Source organism: Talpa occidentalis, unplaced genomic scaffold (assembly GCF_014898055.3).
Source record: "Talpa occidentalis isolate TD23 unplaced genomic scaffold, MPIMG_talOcc4v2.1 talOcc4.5, whole genome shotgun sequence".
NCBI lineage: Eukaryota > Metazoa > Chordata > Mammalia > Eulipotyphla > Talpidae > Talpa > Talpa occidentalis.
The window spans coordinates 34119779-34133839 of NW_023604861.1; the positions used below are offsets into that span (position 1 = coordinate 34119779).

The following is a 14061-nucleotide window of genomic DNA, read 5'->3' on the forward strand; positions in this document are numbered from 1 at the left end:
GCTTGTCTCAATGTTCTGAATATTCTTTCTAAATATAATTACATGATTGAGTTTTCTTTTGAACTTTATGAGAGATTAATCAAAGTTAAACATTTAAGCAAAAAAACATGATTTGCTCTTGGACATAAAATCTGCAGTTTCTTCATCAGTGTGTTGTGGTTTAATGCTGAGCATACACTCAGTAGATGCTCGTGGTGCAGCTCCTGGGAGCCTCTGTTAAGATGCCAGGGCTCTACCCATTCCTGCTCTGTGAGCCTAATAAGGTCTGTCTTCTCTTGCAACAGCAAGTAAACAAGTAACAGAATAACAGCTTGTCATAAATGCTATGAAGGAAATAAATGAGATGATTTGGTCATCAGCAAAAGCCTTTCTTAAACAGTGACATTTGTAGTGCAATGTGAAGGGAGACCTTGGAAGGTCCCAGCCTGATAAGAGTCAGCAAGAAGCAAGAGAGAATATACAGAGGCAGGAAAAACCAGGGCTTCTTGAAGGAATCAGCAAAGGAATGATGTTGATGAGAACAGGGAGGTGAAGGATGAATAAATGAGGAGCAAGTGGGAAAAGAAGTTAAAAGGGGAAGATAAAAGATTAAGTATCTTTACAAATTAAAAATGGTTACTATGAGGAGATAGCTCTGGGTTCCAGAGCTCACATTCTCTACCTCTACAGTGTACTTTTATTTTTAAATATATTTTGTTTAACCTAATATAGTCAACATATTGTTAGTCAATATCAATATAAAGCATTGGGATGTTTTTGTTCATTTTTCAATAAGAAAATTTTAATATATTTTTAATTGAGGCAATATTGGGATACCCCAGCTCTTATGAAAAACTGTATGGAGGTGCCTCAAAACATTAAACGTGGATCTGCCATTCAACCTAGTAGTTCCACTCCTAGGCATCAATCAAAAAAAAAAAATTCAAAAACACTTATTTGAAAGGAAATTTGCACTCCCATATTTATTGCAATGCTATTTACTATAGCTAAACTATGGGAGAATATACATGACCCAGAACAGAAGAGTGGCTCAAGAAGATGTGGTGTATATATACGATGGAATACTACTCAGCAACAAAAAAGATAAACAGTATACAGACCTCATTTTACCTTCGGTGCTTTATTTACATTCCTCTTGATATTTTAAAAATACCTTCCTCAAGTTGCTAAGAATGTGAGTAACAAAAGAATAGCAGGCCTAGTTTTCCATGATGTGTTTCTGCCCTAAATTTTTCATTTGTAATAAAAATAATTAAAAAGATACTAACACTTCCCAGTTTATATCTTTGTTTGCCCCTTACTTAGCACTTTTCCTTTATAATTTTTTCACGCACATCCAGATATATGAAACATGGAGAGTATAAACTTATCCTACTACTAAAGGAGAGATAAAAACTAAAATACCACTGCAGACTGGAACATGGAAACGGAAGTGCAAGTAAAGAGGGGAATTGGAGAGCACATGCTCTCTCTAAGGAGGTCAGCTGCTTAGTTCTCTGGATTGTGCTTAGGATGCAGTCCTTCTGTTTCTCATGAGAGACTATATTTTTATGAAGAATCTCACAATTTAAAAATACAGCTCCTTTTTAATCACTCCTTTTTAAAATCTGGCTGCAAGTGTGTGTGCCCTATAGGTTAATCCCTTCAACTACTTCTCAAGGGCCCAACTAAACTTTCAGTTTGCCTCTAATTTTTAAGTTTATGTGTGTGTGTGTGTGTGTGTGTGTGTGTGTGTGTGTATGTATATGTATATTTGTGTGTGTGTATTACATAAAGTTTATATATATATATTTGTAGTCCACCTACATCTTTTTTTGATTCATAGTATTTAATAGATGTTGAAAAATATTTTAACTTTCTATTTTGAAATAATTATATTCACAGGGTGTTGCTTTAATAGTATAGAGAATCCCCAGTGTTCCCCAATGGTCATATCTTACATAACAATAGTTACACATAACCAAGAAAATGTCAAATTGACTTGGTTTCATGCCATATACTTACTCATATTTCACCAGTTTTACATGCATTCATTTGTGTATGAATGTTGTATAAGTCTGCAAAGTTACCACGTATAAATTTGTAAACTACCACCGTAATCATGATATAGATTTAATTATCACAAAGAACCCATGTTACTCTTTCATAGTCAGTTTTTTTATGCATACACACACATGCTTAACAACTGGGAGCCATCATTATACAAATTATTGACTAATTTTTAAATTTTTTTCTAACTCAATTATTGATTGCATGCATCTATACTAGAATTTGTCTGGTCTATGTAAGTGTTTCTTCTTTTATTCTCTATACCTCCAAAGTTACTCTAATTTTACCAGATCAGAAAGAAAAGGAATATGATCTCAGACCAGTTAAGGGTAAATGTTCTAAGTAAATACCTAACTGATTTTTTTCACAAGATCAGGTTCCTTCCAAGACAGCCCCAGATCTGTGTTTATTGAGCTGGCCCACTGGCTACCATCAAGCCTCCTATTCTGCATTGGTGGAATCTTTAAAGTCCTCATATTGCCAGACAATGCAATGCCTTTTATCTTTACCATGTGAATGTCTTGAGCACAGAGTATTCCATTTTTCCTCAGTGTGCACATTATTGTGACTTATAAGTATCCCATAATTAGCAAAGTCATTCCAAGATGTCAGCTCCCTAGAGCTAGGAGTCGTTGGGATACACAGCCAGGTCTCCTCTCAGGATCCTGGCATTATCCATGCTTTTATAGTCCTCCTTTGAACTCTTCCTACTTCTTGCATTATGTCCAACCTTGAAACTATTATGTCTTAATAGTGCCCCATATATATCCCTTTCTCCTTATAGAAATGAATAAAAATCCATCTAAATGAGTATACTTTTCCCCGCTAAGTACTGATGTGTTAAATTAGTAAAAAATTCACCTGTGTTTGTTACTTCATGTCCTATAAATTTTCCAGTCTTATATGCCACAAAGCACTAGTGTTTATATTCAGATTCATCCAGTTAACAATGATTGCATTCTTATAATTTTATTTTAAAATGTAACAGAATTTTATGCTTCAGAATTGAATTTTTTTTAAATTTCACTTCTACCTCTGTCCTTTGAATAACACTGTCTTTCCCCATGTTTATTGTGTTATTTGATCTTTTTCTAAATTATTTCTAAGAATTCTTTATCCATTCATAAAGATGCCATTCAACATTAAGTCACTTAAAATTAATTACCTACTGAATTTTTCTTAGAAATACGGATGATAATCTAAAATTCAAATTTAAAAGCAAACAAGCAAAATAATTAGATGGCATAGCCTTACCAAATATTACAAAATGGAGCAACAAGCAAGAAATTAAGAATATACTCTACTGGTAAGGACTAATTTCTCTTTTGAATACCGACACAGTCAGACTTGTCCAGTAAGAATCTTCTCCAAGTTTCTATGGCCTTTGAACATTGCCCCAGGCAGTTTTTAATGTGTCCTTATATTTTAGCAACAAGATGTCCCAAGCCCATTTTAACAGTTTTTTTTTTTTTCAGGTGCTATAGAATTTGGTATCAGTTATCTTATACTCATTCTCTTAAAAGAAGAAGAGTGTTAGAGACCAAAATACAGGAATTAAGGCTGCGTGTCAAATTATTGTATGGTGGTAGGTTGACTATATAGGGCCACACTGGGCCTTTTTAATAATAAAGCAGACAAGAAATTTCTTTATTAGGTTTACATTTATTTTAAATTTTCTCTACCTAACATCTTCCTCACAATAGAAACAAAATGAACATTTATGTAGCTTCTATAGTTAAAAACTTATATGTGTTAAATCCATCATTACAAAAATTCCTTAAGACATAGGGGGTGTGTGTGTGGCATAAGGTAGATCATACACATTTATATATTACAATAGCTTATCATAAATGCTGTGGAAGAAATTAATGAGAAGGCGCAATCATTGTCAAAGGCCTTCCTTAGACAATGACATTTGAGTTATAATGTAAAGGAGGAGATAGGAAAGAAATGAAACTTTTGGTACAGAAAGGTTAAGGAACTTGTTCAAGGTTAAATAGTAAATGACAAAAATGTAATTTAAACCCGTTCATTTGTCCATATTCTTTACTCTTGACAGATGGATGGATGGATGACAATAAATACTTGGATGGGAAAGAGTTTCCAAATTCCCTGGTAGATTTAGGCAGCCATTTGGGAAGGAGACAGACTGTATCAGTCCAGACAAGTTCTGACAGTCTTCTCCCCTGGATATCAAATAATTGTTTACTATCTTCCATGTGACTTCATGAACATAGGACTAATTATCATCCCAGTTTCCTAAACAACAACCTTATACCCCTAAGGAACTAGAGCCTGAATTTGACCACCAGCTGTTGCCAGGGGAGAATAAAACCCCTTTGTTATTGCAGGTCACAATGACCTTGCAAGAAATCTACAGAGATTTGCCTCATTTTTGAAAAGGTTTCCTTCTGGTAGAACTAATTCACAGCTCCCATTGAGAGACATGGTAAGGAATAAAGCATTTAATGTGAAAGAGAGACTATTTCTTTCAGGGTCTTCAATGCTTCTATAAAAAAGATAATTTGTATGAAAGACCTTTATCAATTGAGCACATTTCATCATCATCATTGATTCTAACCTCTATTCTCTAACACATTCACTAGGAGCTCTTAGTCAACAGTCTGAACACACTATTATTTTTAGTAAGTTTGTATTTATTTCCTTGCCCCTAAGGCTAATTTTTATTGTAACTATATTGCATTTTTACATCCACTTGCCTGTTTTTCTCAACTGTCTAGTGAAGATTGTTAAATTTATTAGTTAAAAACTGAGTTACTAAGGTAGGAAGAGTCTAATAGATCACCAATATTGTCTATGAGTGAGGAAACCACTTGATCAGCATCTGGAGATTCAGCCTGGATCTGTGACTTAGTGAAAAAAGGAAGAAATATGTATTAGTTGGGGATTCTTGAATTGGATAATTGGACCAGGAAACTCATTTTTCTCATGAAGTCCTGAAGCTATACAAACAGCACAGAGCCCTGTAATGAAAAAGGCAGAGAAATAAGAGCAGGCAGAGGGACCCAGCTATCCTGGGTCTGATAGTATCCTTTCCCTGAGGTACTATGCTCAAATTAAGTAATTCTTTCTGTGAACAACATAGTCACACAAATTCAGAATTATTTAATTCACTGATTCCTGTTTTACTGTAGGTGAATGCTAAAGAAAGCATCAGTTATATATAATTAAATATATGTATAATATATATATATGCATTGTTTATGTAGGAATGGAAATAACTGGTTTTGTGCAAAATACTTTGTAAATTTGGTTTTATGAAATATTATATGCAAATCTACACATTTAATTCTAGAATAATATACTTGTAACGTCAAGTTCTAATTTGTATAATAAAACAGGCTTTACAATCTTAAAAAGGGCACTTAGGTTTTCAAAAGAAATACTTGCTCACTAAGTTAATAATGAGGTTCGAGTTTCAGTAAGTAATTATAAATTTTTAGCAGAGAAAAGGTATTGGTCATCAAATATATGATGCTATTTTTTGTGTCTTTTGTAGGAAGGCTTTTTCTTACTGCTTTTTGCCATTTAAAGTGGTTGTGCTCATGTTCTAACAATAATTGTAGAGGTTTGAGTTATTATAAACTTTGAATATCAATTCCTCCCTTTCTATGACAGTTCTACCACTAGGGAAGTCAAGCTTGCAAGGTCTAATTACTGCAGCATTTTGATATCCCCAGCTACAGTATTGGCAGGAATTTAAGCCATGGTAGAATTCATTGGTGACACCATTGTAACTAAAAGTAGAGAATCTGTTTTCAGGCTTGTTCAGGATTGAATCAAGTATTGGATGATGTCAAATACTCTTGCTGTAAGTTCAGAAGTGCCTTGGATGATGCTAATATGAAATGCTAATTATTTGCAATAGAATGTAAATAAGGTGGCACTAAGTCTTATTTGCAGTGACTAATGAAAGCTGTTGTACTGTAATCAGTGAGATACAGAGCAACAGGGCAATTCATTAGGAAAACCGTAGTTGACAAGCAGTTAATGCATGCCAGTGTGGACCTTCCTCTTGCTTCTGTTCACTTCTATTATTTCTTCTCATTGATAATAATAAGTCCCATATGGAAAACGTATAACAAGGATAAGAAAAAAACTAGCAGCTAAATTTTGCCAAGCTTTGCTGAATAGCTACAGATTGTAAGTCTTCTTTAGCTTTTCTTTGCCTGTGAAAAACAACTGCCATATTAGGCTGATTGAAAACATAGTGATTTTCTAGTCAGCAAATTGCTAGCCTGAGAATTTTTCATGTTATCTCTCTAGACTTGAGCAAAGTTTAACTATGCTACAAATTATCTTATTTTTCAGATATATATAACATTTCAAAGTTGAGCTACATTTTCACTTCTACTTTAGCAGTGAAGCAAATAAAAACACAAGTGCTTGATACTGCTCTCCTTGTCTTTTAGAGCACATGCCTTGGTAAATAAAAGTTGTAATTCTTGGAATAGTTTTTCTGCTCTAGGGCATACATTCATCATGGCAAGAACAGTGCAGACATATACTGTATATCAGGATGTGTACTGATATATTTTGAACTTATATAACCAAATTTTTAACATATATAACTATTAAAATAAACAGCAGAACTAGGTTTTATTTCCCACAGATGGAAAATCAGGAAGGTGACTTCTGTTGTGACTACCATAGAGAAAAATCAGGTCATTTGATTTAGTATTTTATGGCCCATCTCTCTTTTTTTTCCCAAAGAATTTGAGGTGACTTTGCTAAGGATGAAGGATGAAGAAGAAACTGAAAAGTCAGTACTGTGATTTATTTCTGAGCTTCCTGACAGCCAGGGGGAAAAAATGAAACAGGGCTGGTGATAGAGGCCAGCACTTGTGCTGCATCCCCTGAGCAAACACTTACTTAAAGCTAGGTTTAAGGAAACAAAATCTAGGAACTGCTGAAAGTTTGAGACCAATTAAGAGCTTCATTTACTCTTTACTTCCATTCTTTAAAATGCTGTAGTTATCCACAGTGAGCTCTTTCCTCCTGCCTGCAGGTGAATGTACACCATGTAGGCCCTTAAGCAGCTATAGAGTAAGTTCACTCTGAGTAGCAGTATCTGCAAGGGCTTTTCTGCAACTGGGATTTCCAGGTAAAACATGAAATGGTCAGGTAAATTTGAATTCCAGATAGTAATGAATAGTTTCCTAATATCAGTATGTCCCATAAATATTTTCCAAATATAAATATTTTTCAAATATTGCATGGCACATCCTTACACTAAAAACTTATTATTTATCTGAGCAATTAGTTTTCCAAAATACACATTTAATTAAATATCCTCATTTTTTCCTCCTTGCTGCTCCCCACCACCACCACCAACTACACCCCTTCTCCAATATACTCTTGACTAGATCAGATTTCAGAACGTTCATGTTTTGTGTCCTTTTTTTAGTTTCAGTTTTCCCAGTTGTCCTCATTTTTTTTTTTTTTTTTTTTTTTTTTTTGGTTTTGCTAAAATTGGGAATCCTACCCACAGCTTTGCAGGTAAGCCTCATACACTATAATACGGGGATTGTCCCTCTATCACAAGGTCTGAGACTTCCAGTGACAGCCAATCAAAAGTCTTATTTTTCTTCTAACTTTTGTTGAGAATACTAATGGGGATAAAGAGCAAGACCATGATAAAGAGACTTAAAAGAATCTTTAAACAGTGTTTAATAAACTAAAAAATTAATCTTTATCAATAGAATTTTAGTATTTCTAGAGAGCTACCGACCAGTGAGAAAAGACCTCTCTCCCTCTCCCTCCCTCTCTCTCCCCTATTGAAATAGCCAGAGACCCAGCATCCTGTGGACGTGAAATGGCTGCTTGGCAAGAGCAGATGTGGCACATTTCAGCACCCCATTGCCTCAAGGAACTAATGGGGCCTGCAGTTGCCAGGACACTGTTTCCATAAAGGAGGGGCTCAGTGACTTTGAGCAGCTTAGTTTTTGTTGCACTTACTGTTCTTTTATACGTGGGGTTTTAAATCTTGGATAGTATTCTGGAAGTACTTTATCTGACAGTCTGGACACTTAAACTCAAAGAACTCTTTTAAATTGGCCTGTCCTGGACCTTGAACACATCACAGCTTCACCAGCAACACATCTTCATTCCAAGTGGGGGAAAGCAGAGTCAGCACCCATTAGTCCCTGAACATTATTTTGGAGTGCTTCATTCCTTGTAGACCTTTAAACCCTGCAAATAGGAAATCCATTTCTTGGAAGGGGTCTGATATGCTGGCATTTGTATAGATCAGGGTTCAACTGCAGAGACTAGAATCCAGTTTAAGCAAAAACTATAATGGCCTATTAATTGGATTATAGAGTCTTTGGGAAGATTGGAGAAATGATCTAGATTTATTTGATGAACAACATCCAAAGTCACAACACAGACATCCAAGGCATATGCTCCTTGCTCTGTGACCCAAAAACTGCCTGCTGAATTGTGAAACCTTCTTCAGCTACCAGCTCTAGAACCTCATTGCCACTCCCTGACAGGAAGTCCCTGGGATCAGGAAGTAACCTGGTTATTGCTAGCTAATGAAACTCGTAGTGTCTGATACGTTACTCACCAACACAACAGGTGTCTGTCCCCCCTACCTCACAGCACCCACAAAGCTAGATATCAATGGTTGTCGTGATGCTGTGAGAGAATCCCAGATGCTTTTCAAGTCAGACTTGGGAACAAAACCAGCAAAAACATGGCCTCTGTCTCATTTACAAATTTGGGCATTCTCATAGGTAGATAAAATGGAAATTCATGTCTGTAACTAGGACAGATATTCTTGTTTACAAGTAATAGTCACAAATTCACCTTAGAGAAGGTAAATATCATTAAAGGCCATCTTATAAGGATCTCTGATGCCTTTTGGAAAATATTTCTAGGGACCTTTCATAAGTTATATCATTATTATTTCTGTCTACAAGGTCATATACCAATTCTAAAATAGTGGCAAGGTTTTTTTTGTTTTTTTAAACCTCTGACCTTGAACTCCTAAGGACTTTGAACACAGACTTTTGACAGGGACAATTAGGTGTTCAGGACAATGTTTTGGTAACTGTTTTATATAAAATGTGAAGGCTTCTTCCTATGGTTGTAGTGTTCAGAAGCATTTGCCTTGTTTTTTTCGGTGATCTAGTGAAACCTAATCCGTGAAATGGCTTAAGAAGCTAGTACCCTTCTGCCACTACTGCCACAGTGCTCGGAAAATGACTTCGCAAGTCCCAATTTCTATCTGGATTAGTTCTGCTTTGGTTTCTCTGGATTTAAGCAAGCTACCTGAGGGAATGGAATTTCTTCCTTCTTTCACCTACAGTTATGATTCAACTGATGCCAAGTGGGGCATGTTCAAGTCCACCCAAGTGTTGTTTGCTTGCCATATAGCCTCTTTCCTCATTTTCATCAGGTGGACATAAAGCAAACAGCTTCCTAAGACAACAAGAGGCAAATAGAGAAGAATTAGCCATAGTCCATAAAAATCTATAGGGTCGTCACACCATTTTTTTTCAGTCCCTGGAATTTTCATTTTGTCTGACAGAGAAACCCACATCATCAATTCACCTATTTTTTTTATACACATGTGGAAATGTTGACAAATAACTTTGAAAGAATCATGAGTTAACAGCTTAAGTTCTGAAGTGTAGCTCCTCCTTTTTTTATTACTTTAGGAACCGTACTTGTATAAAAATCACAGTGCAATAAATGCAATAAAAATCATCTTTATTTATCAAAATAACGTTTATTACCAAGACATGAAAAATGGAACTGACAAAGTGAGTTACACATTCCTATCAATCTTTTGAAAGTTTCATGGATTTGCTCAGTAAAAAGACCTTATTTGCAAAATCCATTTCAGCTATTCTAATCAAATTTTCATATAAGCTGGATATAATTGTTAACCATCCCTTTTGGGATGACGTGTGATTTTTTTTTTTTCCAATAGAACATCAACAACAAAAAGATGTGCAACAGTGTAAATGTATAATATAAATCAAAATTCTTGATTTATGTACTGTGTGGAGAGTTACTTGTAGAATTTTTCAGTATAAAAATTGAGTCAAATGTACATTTTGAAAGTTGTATGCGTTGGGATTGCTTTTATAGAATAAAAATGTTTCTTAAAATCATGGGAATTAGGACTAAGTTCCTATATTTAATTACTATCAATTCTATGCCCTACCCAACCTCAATACTTTATTAACTTTCACTTGGAGATTATCACATATGCTAGTCAGTCACAGAGAATACTTGCACAGGAAAATGAGTTATTGAGGCAGATAAATAAATGGGCTTATAATATTTGCTTACTAGCTTAAAGAAACTACCAGAAACTGTGTTCTGCTAAGCTTCTACTCAAAAATTCTAATCTTTTCCCTCTGTGTTTGCCTAATGTCTTCCTCATTCATTGAGCTTTATGGATAACTGTCAGGCATATACAGAGGAGAGCACTTTCCAATGGTGATGTATTTTATGACACCTCTTTGGTTCAACCAGTCTTTTCAGGCAGCCGTCACATGCATAACTCCTGAACAGACGCTGCTGTTACAAGGTGAACGCATGAGTTCCTGTTTTGATGGAATTTTCAGTTTGCAGAAGAAATTAAGATTTAAATCACCTCATGTTTATTAAAATAAATATTTCATGTCTACATTACATGATCTTTTGCATAAAATAAACTTAAATGTTTTCATTAAACAATAACAATTTCTAAAGTTTCACAGGATTTTGTTCATTGTTAAGAATTTAACTTTTCATTAATTTTAACATAGACTGGTTAAAATGTTCACATAGTTCTAAACTGAAATTTCAAAAAAAAGATAAAGTGAAAAATCCCCATCTTCCCTTTCTCCTTCAACCAACCAATTTTCCCTCCTCAGCAAAAATGAATATTGATTATAATTAGATTCCAGTACATATAAGAAAAAACTCAAATATTGACTTAAACGCTTCACAGAAATAGAGAAATTCAGAGGTTTTGGTCTGTTGCGTGTGTGAAAGTCCACAAAGTGATCCATTTTACTTGACAATCATTAGGTCTCATTCACATAGACTGTAAATTTTTGATGGCGGGGACAAGTACATAGGTAACCAGTGTAGAGTTTGGTAACTCTTTACCCTCACTCTATTTCTGGACAGCTACCCCTGGGTACGCTGTGCTATGGTGCCTTCCTTTTTCCTTTGGCCCAGACAGCTTTGTTGAGCCAGGTGTCAGTGTGTACTTCTGATGCTCCCATATCCTTCATGACACACTTCCAGATCTCTCTGAGTGCCAAGGGGCACACCTCTTGAAGCCCACCCCACAGATGTGCTGATGGTGTAGTCTCTGCTCACCTCTTTGTTGGTGACTGCGCAGCCCTTCTTCTCACTACTCTTCTGGAAGGGAACCATCTCTACTGAGCCCAGGTGGAAAAGGATGAGTGCAAAGGATTTTCTCCTTCCATCTTTATCCTTTAACTTCTAATCTCAAATCTGCTTCTTGGTCCAGTTTGGTTACTGGTGCGCTAGCTGTGATTTCTGCATTCCACAGAGGAACTGAAAGAATTTTCCCCTACACCAAGAAAAAGAGAAGGAGAAAGACATTCAGCTTACAAGGGACTCATATGAATGGGATGCAGGTAGTAAATAGGCCTTGAGTAACTTGTTAGAAAGGAGTGCTTGGAATGGTATGTTACCACAGACAACAGCAGTCAAGGCAGGCTTCAGTTATTTTACCTTTTTGCCCAAGGCCAACTTCTTTTCATAACTCTGTGTATCATAACTTGCAAGTTAATTCATTCTTTATTAAAACATAGTGTTTTATTTGTTAACTAAAATTTTTCCTAGCAATGTGAAATAGAACTAGTATTAAATATTTGATAGATATCTTCCCTAAAGTTAAAATGTGACTCTCTCTACATGCTGTATTCGGTTCAAATTACAAAAGTACATTTGTCCCGTTTCACTAAAACACTATTTTTCACCAAGGCATTTTATTTTATGACTTAATTTCAGAGGGGAAAAATATTCTGGAGGGGGAAAGTATTTTATAGTATTGTAGAAAAAGCAGTCTACTGTTTTTTTATGCTCCAGAAAACTGGGAGGGCATTTTAGAAAGATGCATTTTCCTAATAAGAGGCAGATCATGAGATAAATATCAGGGAAAGAAATGGACTATCTGTCATCTTTATATTATACTTATTTCGGGGTTGAATGAATTCTGAATACACACCACACACACACTGTTTATAGTGTGTGTATGATTTAGGGGACTAGGTCACACCTCTTCAGATGTATGTTACCACACTGCATCCACCCCCAGAGCACCCATAGTCTTCCACCACAATCCACTGGGCCTCCTCACCTCTTTGTTTCCCACCTAACCCTCTTCACTCTCTAGTAATCTCAATTCTGCAGTCATATTTCTAGCATTTGTTTGGCTTAGTTTTGTCTGTTCCTTTGTTTTGTTTCTTTGTATTCCACAGATGAATGAAATCATCTGGTATTTTCCTTTTCCTTCTGGCTTATTTCATTTAGCATAATTCCGTCCACTTTTACCCACAAGATGGCAAGACTTCAACTCTTTTTTATAACTGAGTAGTATTCCACTGTGTACATATACCACAGGTTCTTTAATCCACTCAGGTTATTTCCACTTGACTATTATAAATAGTGCTGTAGTGAACACACCATGTATATAAGCCTGCAAATTTGTGATTTTTTTTTTTTTGCATTCTTTGGATAAATACCAAGGAATAGAATTGCTGGGTCATATAGTAGCCCATTTTTAATATTTTGGAGGAACTTCCATATGTTTTTTCCATGGAGGCTGAACCAGTCTACATTTCTACCTGCAGTATATGAGGATTACTTTTTCTCCATACTTTCAACATTTGTTGTTTCAGTTTTTTGTGCATGGTGGGGCTTTTTGTTTTTGTTATGGGCCATCCCAACTAAACCGAGGTGATATCTCGTTATGGTTTTGGTTTGCTTTCCCCTGATGATAAGTGATGAGCATTTGTTCATGTGCCTGTTGGACATCTGTTCGTCTTCATTGGAAAAGTGTCTGTTTAGCTCTTCTGCCCTTTTTATTAATTTGGGTTTTTTTTGTTGCTGTTGGATTATGTGAGTTTTTTGTAAATCTTGATTATGAGCCCCTTGTCAGGTATATGATGTACAAGTATTTTCTATTTGCTTGGATGTCTTTTTATTTCCGTGATAGTTTCCTTTATTCTGAAGAAGCTTTTCAGTCCGATGTAATGATTTCTTTATATTCTCTTTTGTTTCCCTTATATTGCAGTCAAGTCTCCCAAAGACATCACTGAGGTCAATATCATAGAGAGTTTTGCCTATGTTTCTTCTCTGTATTTTATAGTTTCAGGTCTTGCAAACAAGTCTTTAATCCACTTTGAGTTGATTTTTATGTATGATGTGAGTGTCTAGTTTCATTTTTTGCATATGATTGTTTTGTTTTCCTATCACTGTTTGTTCAAGAGACTTTCCTTCCTCCAGTATATGCTCTTGGCTTCTTTGTTAGATTTAAGTCTTTGTTAGATTTAAGTGTGGGTTTATTTTTGGAGTATCAATTCTATTCCATTTGTCTGTGTATATACTTAGTCCAATATATAGTGTTTTGAGAACTCTAGCTTTGTAGTATAGTTTGACATCTCCTTTCCAGGAGAATGGTATCTTCATTCCTCTTCTTTTTTGTCCTGATTGCTTTGACTATTTGGGGTCTTTTTGTAGTTCCATATAAATTTCAGTAATGTTTTCTCTCTTTCTTTGAAAAATTCCATTGAAATGTTGATAGAGGCTATGTTGAACTTACATATTGCTTTGGGTAAGATGATCATTTTAATATCATGAATATATTTTCTTTATCAGTAGAATTGTGGGGGCACTGTTACTAAAACCATTAAACATGAAGTATTCTCACAAAATCCTTGATAAAATATTTGAAAAACTATTATTTAATTTATTTCAGCTCTGCTGAGGTATGACTGACAAATTTGGAAGACA

General features: G+C 35.3%; 1 protein-coding gene and 1 long non-coding RNA gene across 3 annotated transcripts in view; one reads left to right on the top strand and one right to left on the bottom strand.

The window, feature by feature from the left end:
* Positions 1 to 14061, top strand: part of DIAPH3 (diaphanous related formin 3) — a 454058-nt gene that overhangs the window by 389914 nt on the left and 50083 nt on the right.
* LOC119259973 (uncharacterized) overlaps positions 8189 to 14061 on the bottom strand; it is a 78320-nt gene continuing 72447 nt past the window's right edge. Inside the window, exons 3-5 of one of the 2 annotated variants that reach the window (XR_008554290.1) lie at positions 11398 to 11614; positions 9346 to 9495; positions 8189 to 8262 (exon numbers count right to left, since the gene is read on the bottom strand). This is a non-coding gene — a long non-coding RNA (uncharacterized LOC119259973). Of the gene's footprint in view, positions 8263 to 8375; positions 9496 to 11397; positions 11615 to 14061 lie in introns of those variants that run through there. The other variant, XR_005128621.2, reaches the window with a different exon arrangement.